Raw genomic sequence first — 14,321 nt, 5'->3', positions numbered from 1 at the left:
AGCCAGCTCTTAATGTGGGGCTCCCCTGAAAACAGAGACAGAGTAAAGAAGAGAGGTAGGTGCTAATTCATCTGTATGTGACCCTCGTGCTCAGAATATCAATCTAGCTCCCAGAGCTACCATGATGAGCTGTTGGCTTCCTTCTCTGCATTGCCTTAGACACAACAAAACTGAAGGAAACAACGACTTTCAGTGGGCAACAAGGCATACATTGCGAAATTTGGGAAATGAACTATTTTTCAAGAGTCATGCATGCTGGGCATGTGGCTCAGTCCTATATATGCAAAGTCTTGGGTTCAATATTCAGCCAGGGCCACCAAAGAAAATGTGCCAAATTAAATATGGATATAAATTTGTTTAGAATAAAATATGTAAATCATCAATATTACAATATAATAAATACTATAAAGTTCCTACTGTGACTTGATTATGTTTGCCAAAGTCCATGTGTCCGTGGCAGAATGCCCCATGCCACACTGCTGAGAGGGATGGCCTTGAAGTAGCAATTACTGCCATTATCAGAAGAGTGACTCCTACTACCCCCCTTCCACTTCTCTCTCTAGTGTGTCTGCTTTCCACCATGAGATAGTGCTGTGAGAAAACCTTCAGCAGATGGATCCTACAACCTTGAACTCCCCACCCTGTAGGAAAAAAAAAGACTCAGTTCTTTATAAATTACCCAGCCTCAGAAATTGTCATAGTGGCCTAAAATGTATAAGGAGTACCCCTTACTTTAGAAATATATCATTATTTTTAATTCTCTGGTTCTTTTTTATAACCCATCCTCTACATAGTTCAATGCATGTTATTCTACGGTCTCTAAATTCTATCAATTTCGCAGAATGGAAAAAAAAAAAGAGGAATTCTCACCAGATAGTTTTGTATTTAGTTTTTAAAATTAATTCTTATCTAGAATTATTGGTCACAATTTGTATCATATTATTGACAGAATGCATAAAGCATGTAACCTCACATAGATACACTGTAACAGAAATATATATAAATAATATCAATTCTCAGCGATAGGCTCTGCTTTTTTTTTTTTTTTTTTTGGTCAGGTCCCTCCATGGTAGGATGGGTAGGACATATTTTTATCCTCTTCCTTCAGCACGATGCCAGTAGTGGGCCCTGGGAACAGAAGCCATACTAGACCATATCAGCCAGACTATCTAACCATATAAGGAAATGACTATGTCTCCCATAACTACGTCCCATTAAGCCAAATCCTAATGTCCCAGTAGACTGCACCACGGCAGATGGCCAAAGTGGAAAGACACAATGACCAGTTGCAATCCAAGTATTTTACTTTGGGGAATGCTATAAAACTCTGTAACTGTGCAAATGTGCCACATGGGGCCTTGGCAGCAGCAGCGTTGTAAGGGGACCCATGATGAGAGAGCCATGAAGCCCAGGTCTCATCAGCTTCTTGTCAGTCCTGCCCCTTAGTGAACGGTCTCAATGAATTTGCCACTAGAATACTCTACATATATTAATTAAATTAATAGGTTAATTTTGGAGGTTTTAGTTTTTGGCAACAGGGAATAAACTGTAGTTTTGTCCTATGGGCTAAGCAAGCTGTGGGGTGTTAGAGAGAGAAGAAATGAGAGAAAACTAAAGAGGATGGGAAAGAGAACATGCGTGGCTTTAAGAGTGTCTGAGCGGAGGGAGGCAATCCTTATATAAAAGGCTAGCTTAGCCTCTCAGGAGACATCCATATCAGGCTCCTGTTAGTAATCACTTCTTGGCATCCACAATAGTGACTGGGTTTGGTGGCTGCATATGGGATGGATCCCCAGGTGTGGCAGTCTCTGAATGGCCTTTCCTTCAGTCTTTGCTCCACTCTTTGTCTCTGTATTTCCTCCTGTGAATATTTTGTTCCCCCTTCTAAGAAGGACTGAAGCATCCATACTTGGTTTTCCTTCTTCTTGAGCTTCATGTGGTCTGTGAATTGTATCTTGGATATTCTGAGCTTTGGGGCTAATATCCACTTATCAGTGAGTGCATACATGCGTGTTCTTTTGTGACTGGGTTACCTCACTCAGGATGGTATTTTCTAGTTCTATCCATTTACCTATGAATTTCATGAAGTCATTGTTTTTAATAGTTGAGCAGTACTCCATTGTGTAAACGTTCCACATTTTCTGTATCCATTCCTCTGTAGAGGGACATCTGGGTCCTTTCCAGCTTCTGGCTATTACAAATACGGCTGCTATGAACGTAGTGGAGCATGTGTCCTTGGTATATATTGGAGCATCGTTTGGGTGTATGCCTAGGAGTGTATAGCTGGGTCCTCAGGTAGCATTCATGGGGACCCCAGAGGAGGATTAGAGAAAGGACTGAAGGAGTTGAAAGGGTTTGCAACCCCATAGGAAGAAGAATATTATCAATCAACCAAGCAGACCGTCCAGAGCTTCTAGGGACTAAACCACCAACCAATGAGTACACATGGAGGGACCCACGACTTCAGCAGCGTATGTAGCAGAGGGTGGCATTGCTTGGCTTCAATAGGAGGAGAAGCCCTGGGTCCTGTGAAGGCTCATTTCCCCAGTGTAGGGGAATGCCAGGGTGCTGAGGTGGGAGTGAGTGGGTGGGAGGGGGAGCATCCTCACAGAAGCAGGGGGAGAGGGAATGGGAGAGGTAGGGGGGGTGAGGGACCAGGAAAGGGGATAACATTTGAAATGTAAAGACATAAAATATCCAATTAAAAATAAAGGCACAGTGGTTAAGAGCACTGACTGCTCTTCCAGAGGTCCTGAGTTCAATTCCCAGCAACCACATGGTGGCTCACAACCATCTGTAAAGGGATCTGGTGCCCTCTTCTGGTGTGTCTGAGGACAGCTACAGTGCACTCACATACATAAAATAAATAAATAATTGTTAATTAAAAAATCAAGGCTAGTTTATTATAGATGTCAGCCCACTGAGTCAGAACGCCCTCGGATCTGAGGTTTTAACCACGATCAGAAATTTGGGTGAGAGTTGGAGGCGTTACCATGTACCTTATGGTCACACGTGCCTTAGACTAAATCCTCGTCCTTCGTGAGTTTGTACATGGAGATTATATAAAGTTTTGTCTTTAGCAAAAATGACAATAGACTGGAATATGGCCAAGTTTGGGATTAGCCACAGTGATCATATGAGTCTGTGGGCCTGCGGGATTCCGTTTGGTTCGCACTATTTAGTCCAAGCAAAGCCTTCCGAATTAAGGGAGGGTGCATGAGTACCATAAAACAGGCTTCACCATGAAAAATGGGTGGGCACTCTTGATTAAGAGTGAAAGGTTACTCTTCCATCATCTCGTGGGTTTCCAAAGCCAGCTTGGAAAGATTCCTTACTCTTCAGAAAGATGGGGTGAGTCAGGGGACTCCTGAATAACTCAGGACACTGTGCATCCCAGGGCCCTTAATCAAACCTTTAAAATCCCTTTTAGCCACAGAGGGGAAACTCTTCACAAGTTTGGGGGGTTCAAGTGTGAACATCTTTGTGGTCCCAACTACATCCCCTACCATAGAACCTTTCCGGAGTCAGCCTCTTCTAACAGCCCCTCCTCACTCTACTGCAAGCGATAACTTAGAAAACATCCCCGTTCCTAACCCTCGAAGGCAAGAACTTTCTCAACATGACAGTGTAAGTGTGGGGGGCATGGGGAAGGCTTTTTTCATGAATGCGTGGATGCTGATGATGATGACAATAAAACAGCAACGAAGACAATTGTGTGATAAACAAAGAATCAACACTAGCGAGATCTCTCCTCAAGAGATCTCTTGTTGATATTTTGCCTGCATGACTAAAAAACCTGACCAAAAGATGAATAATAGTTCTCTGTTATTTGTCTTGGCCTGAATTAAATGCCGATTTTACAAGGAAACCAAGGGCATCAAAGTCCCTTTCCGGACTCCAAGGAGGTCCATCCCCTTTGTGGCTACTTTGCCATGTTGTGATTTCCTGATATTATCTAAATATTTGGGATTTGGATGGAAGCCACAGTTTACCAACGAACCCAGAGTTCTTTTCACCTGCGAGCTGTTATTCAACGGTTAGCCTAACAAAGTCACTTTGAACTTTACATATCAAAGAGAAGCCATTCTTTTTTAGAGTAACTTCAAAAGCAGCCCAGCATACGTGGAGGAAGATGTCACAGCCACAACTGAACTGGAGACCCAGGGGATCTCTTGGCAGGCTGTCCCCACTGCCTGGGGAGGCTGGTTTCAGAAAATTATTGTTTTCCAGATAGGTGTTGGCGTCTCCTAACATTCTTTCATCCTTTGCCATCAGAATTATTTATATTCACGGCACTAATCTCAAACGTGTTTCTCATTTCCTGTATTGTTCCAGGTCCCACCCTCCGGACAGCGTTTTGTTTATGACAGCCAGGACCCAGTAGGTGAGTGAATGAACAGAGGAGGTGAGGTTGTGAACCAGGTAAGCCAGATCTAGGAAGGTGTGGTTTTGTGGGTGTGGAGTAGGGTAGTGCATGACTGTTGCTCTTAGCATGCCGGAGGCTGAAGCGGAAGGAAACCAAGGTCGATGATAGTCTGGGCTGCACATTGAGTTCCTTTCTCATGCCCCTCTTTCCTGCACTGGGGGAGGGATGGGGGTGGGGTCCTACCTGTAACATCTCCAGGGCCTGGACACATGACTCAGAGTTTCTACCCTTCAGCTTTCTCACCTAGAAATTGTGAGTGATAATGCCCACCTTGTAACTTCATTGTAAGGATTTGAGATAATATATGTAAAGTCCAGGGAACTCTGAAACAGGCAGTAAATAGTCTCCTCTCCCCCTCTCCCTCCCCCCTCCCTTTCCCCTCCCCCTCCCCTCTTCCTCTCCCCCAAGCAGGAATAATTAACCAGCGCTTTGCTCTTTGGGGATTACATAGCTAACCGTCCATAATCCACATGTGGTTGTTCTCTCTGCAAGTAAGTTCCAGCACGATTTTGGAAACTGAGTAGATTTTCTCCATGAGCTCCTTGCTTACTCCTGGCTGAGTTCCCACCCGCCCCCAATCTTGTGTGTGTTTATAAAAATGTAGACAACTTAATATGAAGCCATGTATTAAGTTAGTAGGGAGGGAGCTGTGCACTCACAATCCAGATGCATTAAAAAAGCTAAACACAGGAGACATGTGGATCCTCTAACCTGCAGTTCCTTCCCAACTCAGAAACTACTTCACTAAGAGGTAAGCATTTTAATTTATCTCGTTGGTGGAGAAACAGAGTAAGCTGTCGTGTGGTTTTGTAATCTTTAATCGATATAATTCTTAAACCATGCCTTTGTATGAACACCAATATTAACTTTCATCCAACAGCCTTTCCTGACAGCTAAAATATTTGCTGTCACTGGTTCAGCTCTGAATTCTCAGATCAGCCACGGCTGATCCCCAGTGCCTTGCCCCAGCCCCAGGACAGGCGCACCAGTAGAGCTGTGGCTGGCTGGTGAGGTATCAACCACCCCAGGAGTCTGAATCCTGGAGATGAATGGAGAAGTGGCAAGGTTAGAGCCCCAGAAGAAGGTTGGGATATAAATACAAGGAAATGCTTAAAATGCAGTGGTGGAAATCTGAAAACATGGGTCTTGGGTTATCACTGGGAAAAGTAAAGCATAATAAATCCAGGCCAAATTAAAAGTAAGGGATTTCTAAATTAAAAACAGTGCATGTTACGAAAGGCCCGGGCATGCACGTTTTTAAGGAAAAACAACAGTATTAAGCATTCCTGATATTTGTTGAGGCAGAAAAAAATATTTCAGGTCAAGGGAAGCCCAAAAGCAAAAGGGGCAAGACTGTATCAGCATCTTCCCAGCCTGTTAGGAAGGACGAGGGGGATGGTGCTGTGGTATTCTTCCTTGCTAATGGTAGCTATCAGTGGGATAAAGTACAGGAACCGTGAAAGCAACTATTTAAAATGTATGAATCAATGTGCTATTATACTCAGGGTCTTAGTATGCTTTTTGTCACGATAATGAAATACCTGAGGAGATTAACTGATAAAGAGAAATGTGAATTTTGGCTCATGGCTCTCTAGCTGATGAGGGATCCTCACGCTACGGAATTCTGAAGAGGGCATCACATGAAGGTGGTGTGGGGAAGACACCTACACCATAAGCCAGAAAGCAAAGAGAAACATGAGCAGGGTCCTCGTGATCCCATTCAGGGGCATCACCCGGTGGTTCTCTTACAAAGTCACACACACCTCCCCTGGTCTCCACACCTCCCAGCAGCTCCACCCTGGGAACTAAGTTTTAGAAATTCTGGCAGGAAATCTGATCCAAACCGTGAGACCTGGGTCACAATTTCAGGCCGTTTTCATCATTTTTACTAGAAAGCCTAGACCTTTTAGCGAGGACCCTCCTCACAGCTAGCCAGTCTTCACACATCCCTGCACAGTCCCTAAGCTACTGCCTGGCTATAGGTTTCCTATTGTAGAGATTTCATTATAATGGAATCAAACCATCTGTCATATCCTGAACTGCTTTGCCTTCCTTGTCACAATGTCCTCAAGCCTCAACCACAGGTGGCGAGTATCAGTATGCCACGTTTTATATTGCCTTTAACCCTTCTAAGAATGGCGTAGGCGTACGCACTGAAAGTGTGAAAAATCAAAGAATCGTCACAGGAACACGATGCTATATACACGCCGGGCATTGAAACAATTCGGATACAAGCCACACAATCACGTGGAGGAAAAGGGAGCTTATTCACAAGCAGTCTTTCGGTTTTCAGATCAAGCAAAATGAAAGGACGTGAAAAGAATGCGTCTGGAGTAAAGAATACGTGCGTGTCCCTGTGGCTGTCCCCGAGCATATGTGACAAGAGATGCAGGGTTAGAGCAACTGTCTTGTTGGCTACCAGCAACGAGCAAGCAGGAGCCAACGAAATCAGACAGCCAGCAGGTGCGCTAGGAGTCCTCACCGCAGGGCTGAGACTCTGCCAATCAACCTGTGCCTCCCATTGCCAGCGACTAGGGCGTGGCTACAATCCTTTCACTGAAAATGAGCGTTCGTAAGCGATGATAAATAGCCTTATATGTGCGCATCTGGATGCCGGGTCCTAACACACGGGGAGGGTGTACCACCCAGAAATAACTCCAAAGTGAAAATAGAAGGCAGAGACGCAAAGTGAACTCAAAGCTTTGTTTATCAACAGGAAAGGCGTGGCTGTGACGGGGAGATGGCGTGCGTGAGGCTGAATCGAGATTCCCGAGCAGGCACGCCTGTGTCGGTAAAGGACACCTGACCGTGTTCTTGAATTCCGCCACTGTAATCACTTTCATGGTATTATGATTGGTCTACCTTTCATTTTGTATTCCTGGTTTTAATAACTGAAATACTGTCCCCCGCTTCTTTAACCTAAGCCATTATTTCCCCCCCCCAAATGTTCGCGAAATTAGATTTTCATCTTTCTGCATATGTCATTCACGCTAGACGTGTTGAACGGCTCCTCTTTCTCTTCCAAAGATTTTCGTTCCAGCCTGACGTTTGTGCCCCATCTTGGTAATTTTTCTCAAATTCCTGATGAATTTTTTAAAAAAAGCATCCTCCTATCTACAAAACATGCTCAGGATAGCTCACTATCTGTTGCGTGAGTTGGTTTCTCCACACGACTCACATCATTGTCTGCCCACAGTGAACACAGCAATGGCAGCAGGAGACCTGGGCATGGTGACCCATAGCCACGCTGGTCAGGATTCTCCATCTTTGCCTATTGTGACACCTTACGCCGTCCTGTAGGATAAGGCGCCTGACTTTGATGCCATATGCCAAAACACCCTTGGAGATGTACTTAGAAAACCGAGTTTCCTTCCCACGCTTTTTTCTTTTTATGCACACATACATTTTAAATCTAGGTCCCACCCACGAGAGAAACATGAAGTAGCCGCATCCAAACCTGGTTTGGTTTGGTTTGGTTTGGTTTGGTTTGGTTTGGTTTGGTTTGGTTTTAATGTCTATGAGTACACTGTAGCTGTCTTCAGACACACAGAAGAGGGCATCAGATCCCATTACAGAGGGTTTGTGAGCCACCACGTAGTTGCTGGGATTTGAACTCAGGACCTCTGGAAGAGCAGTCAGTGCTCTTAACCACTGAGCCATCTCTCCAGCCCCGAGACCATTTTTCTTTAAGGCTGTATAAAACTCCATTGTACACTGTATGATATTTTCTTTGTCAGGTCATCTCTTGATGGACGTCTAGGCTGGCTCCGTTCCCTGGCCATCCTGAATATATGCAGCAATAAAGAAGGCTACATGTTTAATCATAAACACTGAGCAAGCATGGCGGCGGTGTGCTGAATTATGGTCCTTCAGGTGTGTACCCAACAATGTTATGTACAGTCTACTCTCAGATTTTTGAGGCTCCGCCATACTGTTTTCTGTTGTTGTGTATGGGTAAGTAGCATCCCCTTGTACTGCTATATTCCGATGTGTTTATACTTTTCAACGACTGATAGACACTTAAATTGTCTCTACTTCATCACTGTCCAAAATATTATGGATGAATACACACGTAGACATTTTGTGTGGATATGTGATCTCATTTTTCTTGTCTGCACACCCAGCAAGGGAACTTCTGAGCCATGGGTAACTCTGTGCTTAACTAATGAACTGCCATGATCTTCCCGGTACAGTCACAGACTTACTTCACCAGCAGCCTGGAAGGGTCCCCACATCTGTGCCTTGTCATGGGCCCACTTCTTCTGATTTCTTCTGTACGGCATCATAAGGGAGATGAAGACACAGGGTTTGGTTTAGGGCCAAAGGGACTCGGCACTACTAATATTCAAAGAAAGGCTTACTGCTTACTTTATGGTTTTACAGTAAATGTGAGATGAGTTTCTTTTTGAGGACAGACTAGAACAATTTGAATGGTAAAAGAGAACTCAATGTTGAGTGTGGAAACGTGTGTGTGTGTGTGTGTTTGTGCGTGTGTGTGTGTATATATGTGTGTGTATATGTGTGTGTGTTTGTGTGTGTGTTTGTGTGTGTATGTGTGTGTGTTTGTGTGTGTGTTTATGCGTGTGTGTGTATATGTGTGTGTATATGTGTGTGTGTTTGTGTGTGTTTGTGTGTGTGTTTGTGTGTGTATGTGTGTGTGTTTGTGTGTGTGTTTGTATGTGTATGTGTGTGTGTTTGTGTGTGTGTTTGTGTGTGTGTATGTGTGTGTGTTTGTGTGTGTGTTTGTGCGTGTGTATGTGTGTGTGTTTGTGTGTGTGTTTATGCGTGTGTGTGTGTATATATGTGTGTGTATATGTGTGTGTGTTTGTGTGTGTTTGTGTGTGTGTTTGTGTGTGTATGTGTGTGTGTTTGTGTGTGTGTTTGTGTGTGTATGTGTGTGTGTGTTTGTATGTGTATGTGTGTGTGTGTATGTGTGTGTGTTTGTGTGTGTGTTTGTGCGTGTGTGTGTGTTTCTGTGTGTGTGTTTGTGTGTGTGTTTGTGCATGTGTGTGTGTGTGTGTTTGTGTGTGTGTGTTTGTGTGTGTGTGTGTTCTACATTACCACTTAGTAAATAGTCTGAAGTTCCCAGCACCTTGTGGTTCTCTGAATGCCTTTCCAAGTCACTGGCCTGTGGTGGGTCACTTTGAGGCGAAGTTCCCATATCACCTCTGCTTGCTCCCACTAAACAGATATCCGAGTCGTCTTATTCTTATTGAAAGAATACCTGTCTTGCCCAGTAGCACTGGGGCAGAGTGACCTTGGCTGTCCCCACTGTGACTCCAGCAGCTAACACATGTATGTACCAGATGAATTTGCTGACTGAAGCGGCGAGGAGGATTTCCGTGAAGTTTTCTTGCTTACAAAGCCTTCCGGTGAGTGCATACGAATTAGTTTTCACTGAGGTGTGTGCGCTGTTGATGAAAGCCCACGCTGCATCCCAGCTCTCTGACACACTTGAGAGCCAGCTTGTTTTCCCAGCACATTCCTCCGAGTCAGCTAATGCTCAGGTATTTGTGTGGAAACAGCTCCTAATCTTCCCTAACACGGGCCAGAGAGCAGCTGAGGCAGCTCTTCTGACATACGGGGAGCTCTGATCCTGTCAGTAACTCTCCCTTCTTCAGCAAGTCTCTCCAAAGCAAAACACCGTTTTCCTGTCGCAATGAAGCACCGTCTCCTGCCTAAGAAGGCTCAATTGTCTTTCCGTTCTTTCAGCAAGCAGGGACCCTCCTGTCCAATTGAAATCAGAGACGTGGATGTCAATGTGTCTCCTTTTATGTAGACGTGTAGCTGTCAGATCAGGGCTCAAAGGCTTGCCTTTAATGAAAACAAGTCATTTTCATCAGTGTGACTGCAGATTTTATATGAATACTGATACCTCGATCAAATGATTGGCATTTCCGTTTGTCAAGCTCCTGCGGTCTTCACAGTGATTCGCTCTGCTATACACACATCAAGGCCTCTGCTCTCTACTCTCCAGTCCTGCCCCTTCTGGTACGGCTCCTATGCCAAAAACCTCACAGCAGATTTTCAAGATCTGTGCTTGGGATGTTTTATCTGACTAAAACCATTATAACTTTTTTTATATAACTTAAGGGCCAATGTTTACAAATTGGAAATCACCACATAAAGTATTTGGACGAGGCTTGCAGATGTAACTCAGTTGGTAGATACTTCCCTGGCGTTCACACAGCTCTGGCTCTGATTCTCAACCCTGCACAAACGGGGAGTGTGGCCCATGCCTGTGTTCCAAGCACTTGGGAGGTAGAGGCCAGAGGAACAGAAATTCCATGTATCCTTGGCGATGTAGTGAATTCAGTGCCAGCCTGAGCTACATGAATCCCTGTCTCAAAATACAAAAGAAAAGGAAGAAGTCCTAGTTGTCTTTTGCTAGCCAGACTGAATAGATAGCGTCCCTGAAAGCAAACATCCTAGCATAGCCACACAGATAGTCCCAGTCACCCTTCTTGTCCTCTAGTGGCACAGCCTTGCCTGTGCTCCTCTTGAGTGTGGACTGAATTCTTTCTCTCCCTCTGTCCCTCTCTCCCTCTGTCCCTCCATCCCTCTGTCCCTCTGTCCCTCTCTCTCTATCCCTCTCTCCTTCTGTTCCTCTCTTCCTCTCTCCCTCTCTTCCTCCCTTCCTCTCTCCCTTTCTCTCTCTCTCCCTCTCTCCTCCCCCGCCTCCCGGATGGGGTTTTTCTATGTAACCCTGGCTGGCTATCCTGGAATTCGCTCTGTAGACCAGGCTGGCCTCAAACCCCCAGAGATCTGCCTGCCTCTGCCTCCCAAGTGCTGGGACTAAAGGTGTCTGCCACCCCCGGCCACTGTGGCTCTTTTCTAATTAACAGAATACAACAACAACCACAAGATGTCTAAGATTAGGTCACAAAAAGAATGAAGTCATTTGTTTGTCTTCTTTTTGTCAAAAAAAAAAATGCACGTTAATGCCTATTTGGTGAACTGGACGTTTTAGTTTAGCTAAGCTTAGAAGAGAATCAGAAAAATATGGAACCTGAGGAACTGTGGTGAACCACACAGAAATCTTGGGGTCCTGAGGCCAGTGGGGTGAGGGGTGGGGTGAGGGGCTGCCCCTTGAACCGAAAGAATGGTCTGGTGTTTGCTAAACACCAATCAGAAGTCTTGGTCTTCTATCTGGTCTTGCCGTTGCTGCCCCCGAGCACTCCACGGATCCATCCCGTCTGTGCACTCTTTCTCCCTCCCGAGGACCACCTGCTTGCCGTCTACCTCTAGTTTGAATGTGAAATGTTTTCTGACAGGTGATACGTTTGGTCCCCAGCCAGTGGTGCTGTTCTGAAAGGCTGTGGAACCTTCGCTAGGAGGTCACAACAGGAAGCGAATGATTGTGGCAACTTCAGGCTGCTGCCTCAGAGACTTGTGATTAACGTGGCCCTACCGTGGTAAGACCACAGACACCCAAACTGTGGCCTTCTCACAGACTCTAGACAAGAGAATCCCAGCCAGGATTCCTGACCCACAGAAACCGTAAGAAAATATGTGCTTGTTTTACTCCACTAAGTTGGGGGTAATTTTTTACACAGCAGTAGATAACCAACACAGCAACCATTTGTCACCCTTGCCCCACACTGTGAAATGTTTTGCCATCTATTCGATAGCCCCATCAGGACCCAGGATTATCCCTCACTCCACCTCTGGGCTGCAGGAGATGCCTCTGGATTCATCTCTCCTGCCCCACTGTTGTTTTTATGGCTCAATCCCTCAAGTTGTCACAACTGGACTTTAGCAGCCGACTCCTAATTCCTCTGCGTTCTGCCGTACTCGCCTCCAATTCATCTCTTCACACTGAAACCAGACACACGTCCTCCACTCTGTCCAGGAGAGCATCCCCACCTTGGGGATGGGGTGGGGGGAGGCTCTTTTTTTTTCCCCCCGGAGCTGGGGACCGAACCCAGGGCCTTGCAGTTGCTAGGCAAGCGCTCTACCACTGAGTTAAATCCCCAACCCCACATCCCCACCTTTAACCTCCCTTCTGAAGCCCTCTGGGAGTACCCAGCTAGCCTCACATTCCAGCCGCACCCCTCTGCCTGGTCCAGAAACCTCAAACTCCCTACTCATGCTAAGCGTGCCATGCTAGCATTTTTCTGTGCATCCTGGGCCCTGCCTACACTAAAACATCCTTCTGTCCCTACAGGAGGATGGTAACAAGTACCTCATCTTTCCAGAGCCACCTGTGCCGTGAATCCATTAATAAGTCATGTCCTAGGTACTTAGCCACTGCTTCCCAGCGGCTGGCACCGCAGCTCTTCTGCTTATGCAAGCTCTCTGCCTTTCCCCTCTCACCCAGCAGAATCCTTCTGCAGGGAAGGCACAGAGATCGGCTCAGTGCCTCCACCCGGCATTGTACCCAAAGGTGTATGGGGTGGGGGTACAAACAACAACACAAAGTTATGCCAGCATTTTCCTCAAAGTCACCCTCTAGCCATTCTGCCACTTGGAACAGAAGCCTCTCCACTGTCCCCCATCCTTCAAGCTACAGCTTAAATGGCACTCCTTGGAGGTTGTTTCCAGCCCCCAAGATAGCCATGCTACCCTTTGGTAAGACAGAGTATGGCGGTCATTACATGACAGTCTAGTGGCTAGATTATATTCTAGCTCATTTCATTCCTATTACTCAGCCTTGCTTATTGTACTGGCTGGTTTTGTGTATCAACTTGACACCAGCTGGAGTTGTCATGGGATCCAGCTGTAAGACATCTTCTCAATTAGTGGTCAAGGTGGGAGGACCCATTGTGGGTGGTGCCGTCCCTGAGCCGGTGGTCCTGGGTTCTATAAGAGAGCAGGCTGAGCAAGCCAGGGGAAGCAAACCAGTAAGTAACACCCCTCCGTGGCCTCTGCATCAGCTCTTGCTTCCTGACCTGTTTGAGTTCCTTTGGTGATGAACAGCAGTGTGGAAGTGTGAGCTGAATAAACCCTTTCCTCCCCAACTTGCTTGTCGGTCATGATGTTTTGTGCAGGAATAGAAACCCTGGCTAAGACACTTATCTCTAGTTTAAATATGGAGAAACTGAGGCATTTGATCCCGGGCAATCTAACTTGGGATTTGTAAACTTGATCAATTTAGTACCTTCTGGTTATTCCCCTCACCCCACCTATGCACACAAACATGCTATTAATAAGACTTTTACAAAATGTCCAAGTTGTGTTCCTGAGAGCAACCAGTCACGTGAATGCAGAACCCCAGCATTATACTGGGGTCCTCGGCCATAGGACGCATGCGACTCTGAACATCTAGCCTCAAATAACCAGACAAATTGACACCCTTGGTGATAAGATCAGGCGTTTGTCAGCGCTGAGGCTTCTTGTCTAAACTCTCCTCTGATCAATGGTCCTACAACACTGACATTCGGTGCCTAAAATGGGACTTGAACCCAGAACTCTGGGATTAAGAGTCCAGTGCTCTACCGACTGAGCTAGCCTGACGCCCAATGTCAGTATTCTGGGTTAGACAGAAGGACTGACTGAAGAAAGAGAGATTCTGCAGGGTAAGTGTAGGCTTCGCAAGGAGCTTGGGGCTAAGCCTCTCAAGGACTGAATGCTAGCAGCTTCCTGGCTCTTTGTATTGTTACACGTAAGGCACTTTTAGCAAGTCAATTTCCACATATCAAAACCTTTTATCTGATGGTTGTCTTGAAAGAACCACCATCACCTTAAGGAATCCCCAGCCATACCAGACTTCCTGGTTGGCCAGGGATGTCTCGAGACTAACTTATGCAAAGGCTCTGAGAATCCTTCAAAGAAACAATACCATAAAATTTCAGGGAGCAGTCACTGACAAAAGACTACTTCAAAGCCTAGGTGCCACCACGCCAAAATTTGTGCCAGAACCATGATTCTCCCAAAATTCTGCTATAGCAGCTGA

The 14,321-nt window shown here is 45.8% G+C and overlaps 1 long non-coding RNA gene across 2 annotated transcripts; it reads left to right on the top strand.

Moving 5' to 3' along the window:
- The first annotated feature begins 5,954 nt into the window (after positions 1–5,954).
- LOC102547266 (uncharacterized) lies at positions 5,955–13,386 on the top strand. 2 transcript variants are annotated; one of them, XR_015677060.1, is made up of 5 exons: positions 5,955–6,889; positions 7,143–7,270; positions 8,164–8,299; positions 9,616–9,798; positions 11,701–13,386. It is a non-coding gene; the product is annotated as an uncharacterized LOC102547266 (long non-coding RNA). The 2 variants fall into 2 exon arrangements; XR_015677061.1 differs by having other exon boundaries at positions 6,062–6,889; positions 7,143–7,217.
- The last annotated feature ends 935 nt before the right edge of the window (positions 13,387–14,321 follow it).

The sequence above is a fragment of the Rattus norvegicus genome, chromosome 2, assembly GCF_021556685.1.
Source record: "Rattus norvegicus strain SHRSP/BbbUtx chromosome 2, alternate assembly SHRSP_T2T, whole genome shotgun sequence".
Classification (NCBI taxonomy): Eukaryota; Metazoa; Chordata; class Mammalia; order Rodentia; family Muridae; genus Rattus; species Rattus norvegicus.
The sequence above is the reverse complement of the archived record's forward strand: the minus strand, read 5'-3'. Positions and strand labels throughout refer to the sequence as shown.